Source organism: Zea mays, chromosome 8 (genome assembly GCF_902167145.1).
Source record: "Zea mays cultivar B73 chromosome 8, Zm-B73-REFERENCE-NAM-5.0, whole genome shotgun sequence".
NCBI lineage: Eukaryota > Viridiplantae > Streptophyta > Magnoliopsida > Poales > Poaceae > Zea > Zea mays.
The window spans coordinates 21,159,863-21,173,396 of record NC_050103.1 but is presented as its reverse complement, the minus strand read 5'-3'; the positions used below and the strand labels follow the sequence as shown (position 1 = coordinate 21,173,396).

The following is a 13,534-nucleotide window of genomic DNA, read 5'->3' as shown; positions in this document are numbered from 1 at the left end:
ACCACAAAAAAACGAACCAACCAGTCCCGATGAACACTACTACGCCTCGTGTGTCGGTGGAGGCGATCTGAACTACTACGACTTGGTGGCCAAACAGATCGATAATAACAGGATGGATAAATTCGTGTGGGGTGGGGTGGGGCCTTCCTTCTGGTCCTGGAAAGAAAGACTAGGAGACTGTGACACTGACACGAGGCATTTCCATGCGCAAGGATCCAAGCCCAGGCAAAAAAAAAAAAAAAACGCGCGGCCCTGCCAAGCTTGTTGTTCTGTTCGGTGGTGTGGACAGGGCTCGCGGTAGCTGTTCTTTCCCCTTCCCTTTGTGGGCCGACTGTTTGTTAGCGGAGGCATCCTTTTTGGGCCGATTGGCCGAGCACTCTCGGCGTACTGTGGCCCTGTTTGACACAGCTGCTGCTTGTTGAAAAAGCAGCTTATCTGATAAGGTGGTGAAAAGCAGCTTCTGCTTGTTGGCTGCTTTTAGTGTATTCTGAGAAGCAGCTGAACTGATAAGCTGCTGTAGAAGCTAGCTGTTTGGCAGAACTTCTGCTTAAATTTGTGAAGAAGCTGAAAATAAGCTGTGCCAAACAGGGCCTGTAGCTAAGGGTAGACATGCGTGCGGCGTGCAGGTGATGCAGGGTCGTCGTCGTCGTCGATCGCCGTGTGGAGCATGGCTGCACGACACGACCATTCATTCAAAAGCGTCCAGGTACTACGTACTGTGTGGCCTCCTGCTTCGCTGAAAATTAGGTTTTCTGTTCACGTCGTCTCGTCCGGACGGACAAGGATTTTTCCGGTTAATTATCAATCTATATGAATTGAGTGGTATTATATAGATTTAAATTTTTAATTAAATCAAACTTATTAATTTTTTCTAATATCATCCAATGTATATGTATAAAAGGCTTGTTCGGTTAGTTAGTTACCAATCTATATAAATTAAGTGAAATTATATAGGTTTAAATCTCAAACAAATTAAACTTATTATTTTTTTCTAACCTCATCCAATCCATGTGTATGGAAGTACTCGAACAATGTCTCCATCCTAGGAGTAGCACGTATCTCTACTACTCTATAAGGCTGCTGTAGTGTAGGCGTCCACACCCTGTTCTGCCTCCGACGCCCTCTCGCCCGCGCTCCGTTGATCCCGCGGTACTCGCCCCAGCCTCCGTCAACCCCGCTCTCTCTATCCATGGAATCACGCAATTCAGAGAAGCCTCCGCGGCTGCCCTGCCATTCTCGCCCTCGCCCAATACTCCATCGATGGAAGGGCACCATTCCAGGGATTGCCTCCACGGATCTGGGGGCCTTCCTCCTCAAGCCATGGTATTGGGCGAGGGTGGCTCCGCCGCGTGCGCTTCAGTTCGCCGAGCGCCCCTCCCCCGTCGTTGCTGCCATCCACTGCGGGCTCAGCCATCACGCCCGCCCCTCCCCCGCCGAGACATCGCCGTCACCCTGCGCGCCTGCCCATCCCCGCATCACGCCCAGGAGGTACGCAGCCCCGTCCACTGTTCCTCCGCCCCCGCCGTCCCAACACCCCGGCCCAATCCCCGCCTTCTCCACGCTGCTCAAAAATCCCCCTGTGCCTCGGATTCCCACGCGCCCCTGCATCTGCCGACACCACAACGAGGTACGAAGCGCTGGCAGATGAGGATCTCAGGCGTGCCACCGAAACCTGCCCCTGCTCTACAGCTGGGGGTGGACACAAGAGGCGATGGTTGCTCCATCTCACCACCTTCCTCAACCTGGACTTGCCCGGCCCTAGCGTAATCATGTGGACGACGACTCTGACGCCCAGCGCCGCAAGAAGAGATAACACCGCCACACTCCCTGCCAGATTCAGTAGCTCGAGTTGTACATGCAACAACAGTCGTCCTACACTGAATTTGTGAGCTGAGCGCCTTTGCACGGTTCAGATTTACTCGATTTTCCGATCCAATTTCGAGTTGTTGGTAAGCTTTGGCATGAGAAGGAACCACCTAATCCTTTCGGAGCACCAGAATGATTTTAGTTTACATTGTGGACACATTGGATTCTAGCTGTGAACTTTATCTCTGTATCCTTCATCGTCCAGGCTGTAAAAGAAAGCCCGTTTTTTTAATGCCGTTGGACTGGGCTGAGTTTCTGCCTTGGATTCTACTGTTACTTGTTTTATGTATGATTCGATTCAGGAATTGATGCTGGTGATTCTTGCTACCATTTGTAGCAGGGATGGACAGCTAAAGTAGCTGTGGAATATGGAAGTAAGTAAGCGCTCCAGAGACGGCTGATCTTAACATGCCTGCTAAGACGCTGGTAAGAAAACATGCTATCCCTTACTAATACCCACTTAGCAACATGAGTGTTGTTACGGGTTTCCTACTTACTATGTTTGACTGATGCCCCTGCTTGCTATAGCTTTGCTAAGGCCCTGAGAGACACACATTTCCAATAACTGAAAACATTTAGCTTTCAATACCTGTCATGCACACGAATCCACGAGGTGCCAAAAAATGATCTAGCCGAATCATATGTATATGGGGTGTTTGCCATGCTAAGCCTGTTTGGATTGACTAAAATAACTTGCTAGCTGCTAAAAAAATGCTCCAAGTACCTTGTGTTGTCCTCATCTCTCTGTATCCTGGTTACATTTTATATATGCATAAAATAATATGAAAAAATTAATGTGCTGCGCCGTGAACACTGCAATGCAGTTTTCAGGATTTGTTTGTTGGGTTAAAATAAAAGGTCGAATGCAGTTTTTAGTTTCAGGTCATAAATACTTGCATCCATCACATTAACAAGGTAATAGAAAAGGGTAGAGATTACAAAAAAATACCAGCAGAGCTAAAGCTTTTGCGCAAAAAACAGACGTTTGGTATGCTTTCTGGTAGACCTCGAGTTTTTTTCCTGTGCGTGTGCATATTATTAGAGTATATTGTCTAATAGCTACTAATGCTTTTATTAGAGTAAAAATTAGTATAGTTCCCACACTGAGCTAAAGCTTCTGGTTGACCTCGACTTTTTTCTGTGCACTTGTGCAGATTGAGACTAAAAAGCTGCTAGCCCAGTTAGTTGAGACTGAGATGAACAGACGTTTGGTATGCTTTCTTTGGACTCTGTTGTACACAAGCAAACAATAGATCTTTATCACTGTAAGTTCATAATGTTCTCAGCCATTTTTGCAGAAGGAGGACACTTACAAAGGAAAGTGTCCTATGAAATCTGTCACTTCTTGGGCTACCAAGCTAGGGGAGAGCTGCCTTTAAAGTTTGATTGCGATTATGCCTACGCAAGTCCCTCACCAGTTCATTTAATAAAGAATATTGATTGTTGTTGGTTTAACATGTGGGTTGTTGGTCTCAGGTTTTGGGACATGTGTGCTACCACATCATAGCTGCCAGATTGAACGGATACATGGCTACAGTGACAAATCTTAAGAATCCAGTGAACAAGTGGCGATGTGGTGCGACTCCTATTTCGGTAAGATTTGTGTTGATACGCCTAATAGTTTAGGAAAAGTAAGAATGTAGCGTCTAACCCATGTCTATCCCTGCAGTCTATGATGACTGTGAAGCGATGATCAAGTGATTGTTTTATGTCTGTTTTATATGCAAAAAATATAATCAAGTTTTACTGACGATGCTACCAAAAGTTTTTTCTTATGAATTTGAATTATTGAATCTAATTTCTGATCCACCTTGTGTCTTTACTCTAAATGATAGTATTACTACTTTATTCGCCTGATCGGACGCAAGGCTTCTCATGTGGCATTGGAATGTGCTCTTCAATCACATCCAAACATGGTATGTTTTTTCCTTACTTGCCTGTGACCTGTCACATTTTTTTCTCACACTATTTCGAACTTGTATCATGTGCTCAGGTTATCCTAGGAGAGGAGGTGGCTGCTTCCAAACTTACAATTTTTGATATTACAAAGCAGATTTGTGATGTAGTTCAGGCAAGGGCTGGAAAAGGTTGGTCTACATCTTTCTTGTCTATGAGAAGATGAGATGTTTCATGTGTTATTTTATCTTTATAACGACAATTTATTGATCGTCCTTGTACCTTTCCTAGACAAGAACCATGTGGTTATTCTTTTCCTGAGGGTCTTGTGGAGAATATTCCTGAACTATATGCTCTGCTTTAGGTACGTTTACACGTCTTATGACTACCCATTTATAATTTTACTCACTAGAGCTATTTGTTTATAGGAAATCCATGGCCTCCATGCCAAAGGTGTTTCTGTTGAGAATATCTCTTCTCAGCTTTCACCATGGGCATCTGCACTTTGAGTTTTTGCCCCCTTTTATAAGGAAGCAGGTATGTATTGTTTCATTTGATAATTATAGGATGTTTGTACTTCACATTAGAGTTCAGTTGTTTCAACATCTTTGTTTCTCTAATGCAGCTACTACTACATCCCGAATCTGATGATTCAGCTCAACTTTCCTAGGTACCAAGAGTTACGTAGTTACTCTTGGTCTTCGGCATCTGCCTTAGCTTCTTATCTAGAAGTATCTTGTACATATGGCCTTTGGTGTCAATAATACTTGCATTTGTGCAGTGTGTTGAGACAGAATTCTTCCAGCTTTTTGTTGGAAGATGTCTATAGAAACCCAGGCCCGCTCCAGTTTGAAGGACCAGGTGTCGATTCAAATCCTATTTCATTGTGCGTTGAGGATCAAGACTATATGGGCAGAATAAAAAAGTTGCAAGAATACTTGAAGAAGGTAGTTTTGATGCCCCTCCCCCTGCATATTTTTTTGCTTTAGACTCACAGGAAGCCACACTTGAGTCTCATCTATTCATGCGAGCAAGCAAAACTTATACTGGTGAGGAGTATATCGATAATGCATCTCAATCCTCTCTGCATTGTAAACTCCTACATTGAAGTTAGACAAAAGTCTCATCTATTCATTTTGGTTTAAGCTGGTTGAGCACTTTTTACAATCTCCGGTGAACACATATAGGGTGACTCTTCACATCCGTCAGTACAAAAACACTCATCTAATTAGCAGTGCACGAGAAAAAAGGACATCCTATATGAGTGTCATATTGGTCATGACAGTAGCTTCATGTTGAGCTGTTTGTTTACACGAGCTTGAGATTGCTTTTTTGGACTGATGATTACACATATTAACCTTTTCATGTGTGTCATGTTTATCGATTTCAATATGTATATGTACTATTATGATTTATCTCTTCTCATCAAATAATGTGAGATATTGAGGTGGATGATAAATTATGTATTGTTTATCTCCATGTAATCGTTATGCACTAACATTTAATAACGAGAGCATAGAATGACAAATAGTTATCTGCATGTAATCGTTATCTGCATGGGCATACACCTATTATATTCTTTAGTTAGGATCTGTTGCATGCATGATTGACATTTCCTTAATTAGGATCTGGTGCATGCACGACCCCTCACTACAGGAATCCTATTGATTCCCGTCGGCCAGGGTAATTCCCGTCGGCCAGGGAGAAAACCGACGGGGATAATGTAACTCCCGTCGGCTAAAACGCAGCCGACGGGAGTTAAGTTAACTCCCGTCGGCCCGAAAGTAGGCCGACGGGAGTTAACTTAACTCCCGTCGGCTAGAGCGTAGGCCGACGTGGATTACGTAACTCCCGTCGGCCAAAGCTCAGGCCGACGAGGATTAGCCGTTTATGAGCGCGGGTTCACCCGCGCGGACGCATTCTCTCTGTCTTCAACCGCCGAGCCGCCATCGCCTGTTGCAAGCTCCGCTGCCGCCGCGCCTCCCCAAGCCCCGCCGTCGCCTGCCCAAGCCCCACCGTCGCGCCTCCCCAAGCCCCGCCGTCGCCCCGACCCCGCGCGTCCGCAGCAGCCCCAGCCCCAGCCCCGTCCGCCACCGCCCCTGCCCCATCCACCGCCGCCGCCGCCACTCCCCTACCGGCCCCGCGCCGCCCCTAACGGCCGGCCAACCACCACGCCGCCCCTGCCGGACCCCACCGCCGCCGCAATAGCCTCCCCCGTCGGCCTCCTCCACCGCCGCCCATCGCTCCGACCGGCTCTCCGAGCATCGCCGCAGCCCCAAGTCCGCCGTCGCCTTCGATCGCCTCCCCGAGTGCCGCCGCCGGTCCCGACCGCTTCCCCGAGCGCCGTTACCGCCTTGTCGTTGAGGTATACATCCTAAATTGTGAATACGAGTGTGATTATAATAGTTAAATATGCGTGTAGATGTTTATTTTCGTCGGTTTTTTATGGCCGACGAGAGTTAAGTTTCATGTGATTAGAGTTAATTTAAAATTGTTAATTGTTTATTGATTAGATTTAACTTATAATATTAGGATGTATGAAGGTTTCGATATTGATAAATTTGATGCTATTGTTAATAAATTTGATGTTCTGAAAATTTTATTTAATTTAATGGATTTAATGTTGCAAATATTGTTTATTTTCGTCGGTTTTTATGGCCGACGGGAGTTAACTGTAATGCGATTACAATTTATTTAATATTGGTATTTGTTGCAAATTTGATGTTCTGAAAATGTTGCAAATATTGTTTATCTAAATTTGGATGTTGCATTATTGTTAATTAATGAATATCATGTTATTGTGTTGAAGGTGATGTTATGTATATATATATAGTTTTACTACTTACCTATAGATGTATGTGTGACGTGTAGAAACATGAATGTCTCACACGCACTCTTTACTCGTACACACAGCCGCAATAATGGGTGATAGACTTGATTGGATGTATGAAGGTTTCAAGAAGGGTGGGTGTCACACAAGTGAATGGTTTGCCAAGACGCAGATGTTTCTGGACCATGCAGCTGCTTCGTCACAAATAGATAATATTAGGTGTCCATGAAATAAATGTAGAAATATGACGAGCCACACCAAGAGGCAGGTCACACTACACCTGTGTTCGCATGGTTTCGTGCCAGGCTATAAGGTCTGGTATCTCCATGGTGAAGATGTTGAACGAGCAGCAGAAGTAGAAGTTGATGACGGTGAAGATGATGTTGATAGGATGGACCAGATGCTTGAGGATCTGCAGCCTGAACTGGCACCAGATCATCATGATTCACCTACACCGGAGGTTCAGAAGTTCTTCGACCTACTCAAAGCGTCAGAAGAGCCTCTTCACGGGCACACTGACGTGACCGTACTGGAATTTGTGACCCGGCTGATGTCAATCAAGTCCAAGTTTGCATTCTCAATTAATTGTTACAAGGAGCTTGTGGATTTGATTAGCGAGGTTCTTCCTACGGGTCACAAGATGCCGAAAGACATGTACCAGTCCAAGAAATTGCTTGAAGGTCTTGGTATGAAGTATGAGAAGATTGATGTTTGCCAAGACAACTGTATGTTTTTTTGGAAGGAACATGGCAGAGAACAGAAATGCTTAAAATGTGGGAAGTCGAGGTACGTGGAGCTTGTAAATGAAGATGGGGAGAAGGTGGTGACAAAGGTTGCACATAAACAGCTTCGGTACATGCCTCTCACTCCTAGAGTGAAACGTTTGTTTCTCTCGAGGAAGACCGCTATGCACATGAGGTGGCATAAAGATTGTACGGACAGACAAGATGGGTTAATGGTGCACCCGTCAGATGGTGATGCATGGAAGGCTCTTGACAAATTTGATCCAGATTTTGCCAACGATGTAAGAAACGTTCGTATCGGCTTGGCAACTGATGGTTTCACGCCGTTCAATATGACCGCTGCGTCGCATTCATGTTGGCCTGTCATTGCCATACCGTACAACCTTCCACCTGCTCTTTGCATGAAATACGAGTTTATGTTCCTATGTATTGTTATACCTGGTCCTGAGCATCCTGGCGTACGCCTCAATGTGATGCTTCAACCACTGATTGAAGAGTTGAAAAAGCATCCAGAAGAAGCAGGCCCCTTGAATAAAAAGGAAGGGTCCTCAAAGATATATTTGACTGAGGATCAATATCGTGAGGTTAGTATTCAATTTGTTTTACCCTTTATATTTATTGTTGTGATTGATATAATATGTAACATTGTGTGTGTGCAGGTGATGGTTCCATGGATGGCGCCCGTGCCTGATGCGTACTATGCTTGGTGTCGATATTGGGCTTCTGAAGGCTTCCAGAAAGCGTCAGCGCATCACAGACAATGTCGAGGAACCAATCCTAACCACAAGTTTGGCGGTGACGACATGATACGAAAAGCTAAAAGAATGGTAAGTTTGATCTTTCTATGTCGATCAACAAATAATATGATTGCTTATGAATGTTTTTTGTTTATACAGGAAGCTACGAGTGGCCAAAAGCCTAGTGACATTGAGGTCTACCAGGAGGGCCACAAAGGACCAGACCCGAACAACCCTGACCAGCTCTGCAGCCAGACAGCCACGGATCGCTTGGTGAGTTTTGGCTCAAAAGTTCAAACGTTCAAAGTATATAAATTCCTGCATTTGTAAGGTTGTGAATGATGTATAGGCGGCATATGGGGAGGAGATGGTTCGTCGCCATGGCCCTGACTTCGACTGGCGCCATGAACCGGTGGATCCCTCGGTGGTGTACGCAAGTGGTGGTGGCAAAGCGCATGGACGGTAAGCTCTAACTTATGAAATTATATGGTTGACACTAAATTGATTATACAGTAATCACATTTTTTTGAATAACTTATAGATACGCACTCTTCGACGGATTTATTGACTCGTCGTCGGTGAGATCTCAGAGGACGGGTTCATCTTCCCGTAGCTCATGCTCTCGTCGACCGAACGAGCAGGAGTTGGAGATTATGAGGATGCGTGAAGAGATGAGACAACAACGCGAATTTATGGAGGCTTGCAATGCACATAACCAAGCGATGTATCAAGTGAGTACACATAATTCGAACTCTAAATTATTATATTTCAATACAACATCTTCGGTAGTAACACATATGTGTTTAACAGTTAATGCAGCAACAGGGCATGACATCAAATTTTCCACCGCCACCACAATGGAGCCAATTTGCAAACACACCAGTTCCACCACCACAGTTCACCACCCCTCCGACACATATACCTGTACCTGGAGATAGGGTACGTTTGATAACTCTCCATTAATTTATACACTTGTATACTTTTTGATATTTGCATTTAACGTGTTGATATTTGCTAACTTGCATAGGTTACGCCTGAAGCGGGTGGCAGTGGGTCTGATCCAGCAGTAGGGACTGGATTTGTTGACTCGCTCTTCGCGTTCCCTCCTCCTGGTGGTGAAGGCGGCAACGGTCAAAGCTCTAACCACCCAAGTGGTGGTTATCTCTAAACACTTAAACTTATGTTTGAAATGTCGTACTCGTTGGTGGATGTTATGTTCAATACTATGTCGTACTCGTTGTTTGATGTTGGTGGATGTTATGTTTGAATACTATGTCGTACACGTTGGTGGATGTTTTAATTATAAATGCAAGTGTTTATGTCTAAATGCATGTGTTTGTGGATGTCGTATCTCTACATGTGTTTGTAATGTGGCTGTTATATGTGATTTATATTATGTTTGATATATGTTATGTGTGTAGAAATAGTGACATAATTTAGTGCTGTTTTTGTAGCAGTATAGAGTAATTCCCGTCGGCCCAGTTAATTCCCGTCGGCTATGGTCGAACCGACGGGAAATAATTACTAACTCCCGTCGGCCCAGTTAATTCCCGTCGGTCCTACGTGGCCGACGGGAATTAATTAATAACTCCTGCCGGCCTGGGGAACCGACGAGAATTAGCCTTAATGCCCGTCGGCCAGCAAAACCGACGGGAATTAGCCTTAATTCCCGTCGGCCACTATCTAGCCGACGGGAATTAATTATTCCCGTCGGCCGCCGACGAGGATAACCTTATCCCCGACAAGGGACGCCTGTCGGCCTGAAACCGACGGGAATAAGCCCTAAACCGACGGGAATAAAGGCCTGAAACCGACGGGAATAAGCCCTAAACCGACGGGAATTACTTATTCCCGTCGGTTTAGGGCTTATTCCCGTCGGTTTCAGGCCGACGGGAATTAAGTGAATTCCTGTAGTGCCTTTGCCTGATTATCGTGTTTCCTTTTTCTTACTCCGTTGTTTCCTTTCTGTAGCACATGCATGATTATATTCCTTAATTAGGATCCTTGCATGCATGATTGATGTTTCCGTATCTGTTGGAGGCTCGTCAATTTGTGTTCCGTGGCATCGCACGGGCACATACCTAGGGCGTGTTTGGTTTGACGCCTAAACCGCCACACCGCGCCACACTTTTAAGCCACAAGTGTGGCGACCAAATCGACCGCCACACTTGTGGCTTAAAAGTGTGGCGCGGTGTGGCGGCTTAGGCGCCAAACCAAACACACCCCTAGTGTACATACATACGTACGGTCAGTTCAATGATGAGCGGCGCATGAAAACATCTGGATTGCTAAGATGACGTGCGTGCGCGGATCGGAGCAGTGTGCCTGATTGGTCTCCTTGGGAGCTTCCTCGCTTGCCATCCATCTGTTCCATTCAGCTATCAGTCGGGCCGGCGGGCGGTGAGCGGAGCCTGTAACAACACCTGCCAGGTTCACAGCCTCCCAGGGGCGGACCAAATGAAACAAGAGCTAAGTTTGAGATGAGATGCGGGGTGCGGTGGGGTGCGGTGGCCTGCCTCCCAACCGTCGCCGTGTCTTTTGACGTGGTTGGGCGGGGCGGGTCGCCGTCCTAGCCGCCCGTGCCTTTTGCTGCAACCACAGGACACCTGCGCCTGGCAGGCGCCGCCACCACAGGCCACAGGAGCAGCCCAGCCGAGCCGAGCTTGGGTTCTTCTTCCGAGAGAAAACGAAAAGGGCCACTTCAGAAAATGTCACTGGATTGGACGGGTAAAGATAGAACGGAGACAATTCCTAACAACTCCCAGCGATCTGTGTCAGAATTGACTCTGCACTGCAACAGTAGTACTCCCTTATTCAAATAATAATAATAAATTATTTATTTATTTATTTATGTAATTTGTTTTATTATTTAAGGTAGTTTGTGTTTTACATAATTTTTTATATTTTTAAATAATTTTTTTAATAATACGTGTGGTCAAAAAATTTAAAATAAAAGTCAATTGATATCATATATCTGTGAACGGGGAATTAATGAATAAACAGACTACGTGGGTCGGTCAGAAAAAGACCTGCCAGAACTGAAAAGAAAAGAAACACGTACTATTACCCTACCATATAATAAATCTTCCGGTTTAAAGATAAGATTAGAAGATCGCGCACCACCTAGCTTTGTCCCATCCGTTTGATTATTCTTTCTTCCATCCATCCTTTGTGTACCCCCCCCCCCCCCCCCCCCCCCCCCGCGTTTCTCACGTTAGTGTTAACCCACCAGCGCTCTTCTTCTTCTTCACCATGAAATGTAATGCACATGCATCGCACGACCAGAATCCAAGGGGGAACCAAAAAAACGCATGACAAAATCATGCATTACCCTAAAAAAACTAGTGTTTCATACAATTTAAGTTTCATATCTATACAAAACGAAGCAATAATCATTATCTACTTATCTAGTCTTATTATTCATCTCATGCTCAATCTGTTAATCCAAAAAGCGAGCTTATAGCATGCAGGCATATGTGCTAAGTATATAATAAATATTAACTTATTCTAAGCAAACAATTTTATTTTAGCCATGGCCCCGTCCGTCTCCTTGTCTACGCTAATGATAACAGTGGCGGACGCAGAACAAAATTCTAGGTGGGGCCAACAGTGCAAGAGACAAATCAACAGACTAGACCATAAATGTAGATTAATGATAATAACATAAATGTTGAATGATAATATCTAATGTTCTAAAATGATATCAATACCAAAAACCTTTTTGGCTACCTAAAGGAGAACTAGAGAGAGAAAATAGGTGGACTAACTGAGGACGAGACACTAGAGCGGAGCAGCCGCATCGACGCGTCGTTCTAGCGAGTCATCAAATTTGTTGTGAGATGGCGTTGGTGAGACGATGACAGGTGGGAGGAGCGAGTGCAGGAGGCGAGGTAGCAATAGATGACGGTGATGGCAAGCGAAAGCCATTGTCGTGTTGCGACAACGCGGTGAGACCCTAATAAGTTAGCGAGGTACAGGTGACGCCATGGTCCCACCAATATCTTGCTCATCTGTTGGTGCGGACTAGGAGGCAAAATATCGATGTTGTGTGTAGGATCCCGACGAGTCGACGAGCTGATGAGTAATGAGAAGGCAAGGTGCGCTGCAGCGGGCGGGTTAGGTCACCGACTTACTGGTCAGTCGATGACCGAAGAAGCGAGTGAACCACGAGTGAGTGGGCTTGCTCTAGGGAAGAGAATCAAATGGCTCAGGTAAAGAGTGGACTGAGCAGTGAAGCGACGACAGAAAAATAGATCAAAACCTAGTTTTCATTAGATTTGTCCACGTAAACTATATAAAAGTTTGTTTATTTTGCTATGTACCTAAACCTAGGTATAAGGGGTTAAAAATTTGAGGTGGGGCCATGGCCCACCTTGCCCACCCCTTGGATCCGCCCCTGAATGATAATAATAATACTTTCCTTTCTACACAAACTGAAGATATTGTTGGACATCATATCGTCTCCAAGCCGGGCCGATCCTAAGATTTTAGGTTCCATAACAAGACTTAAAATATATAACCTTCTAATTTTTTATATAAAGATATTACTAATATAAACACCTAAGATACATCTAAAAACATTAATACTAAACAATAATTAAATTAAAAAGATACGTAATATATTGTCGTTACCTGTAACTAGGGTACCTCTCCTACGTGGTGGCAAATTGTTCCCTCAGAAATGATGGACGCTATAGCCTACCACATAAGACTATCCCAACAACATTCTCTATATCCATTCTCGGTATCTCCTATTTACAGCCTCATCTAAAAGAATTTATACTCTATATCTTGTTTTTATAACGACGCTCTCTATATCTTGTCCTTTTTTATAATAAACACTTATATTAAAGACATATTTTATTTTAGTTTTTTTTGCACATACGTATTTATCATATTCTCAAATGTTCTAAATATATGTTAATATATAGAAAGAATTAGGTATATATTAATATATTTATAACATTATATTATGTATGCGATACAGCAATACAGCATATAGATAATTATTTGCATCAGCCATTGATCGTGAGATGTGGTCCAGGGTTAATTTGGTCGTGCTGGGCACATGCTAGTTTATGCCCACCACCACTAACCTCCAGCTGTTACTGCTGCTCCTGGTCGGTTACAGCATTAACGGCAGCACGCAGATCCTGTTCGACGTGTCTTTGCTTTGGGACCGTAGATATCCTCGTCGCTGGAAACCGAACCTGTACCTAACAAAGGTTCAAGTTCAACGAATTATTACAAGCGCCAGTTGCAGAGGATATTTCGCCTTCGCATCAAGCATCGTGTAGGAACAGGATTACAGGAGCTCTTGGCACTTGGCAGGCATGGATGGTTGCAGGTTGCGTATCCTTGTAACTATCCACCTGCAAACCAATCTTTTATATTATCATTAGTACTACTAATATTATTAATAATAGAGACAAGCAACTGAGCTGAACATGGAGCTCTAACCA

At 44.5% G+C, this 13,534-nt stretch overlaps 1 pseudogene; it reads left to right on the top strand.

Moving 5' to 3' along the window:
- Positions 1 to 3,618: 3,618 nt before the first annotated feature.
- Positions 3,619 to 4,432, top strand: LOC103634906 (pyrophosphate--fructose 6-phosphate 1-phosphotransferase subunit alpha-like; annotated as a pseudogene).
- The last annotated feature ends 9,102 nt before the right edge of the window (positions 4,433 to 13,534 follow it).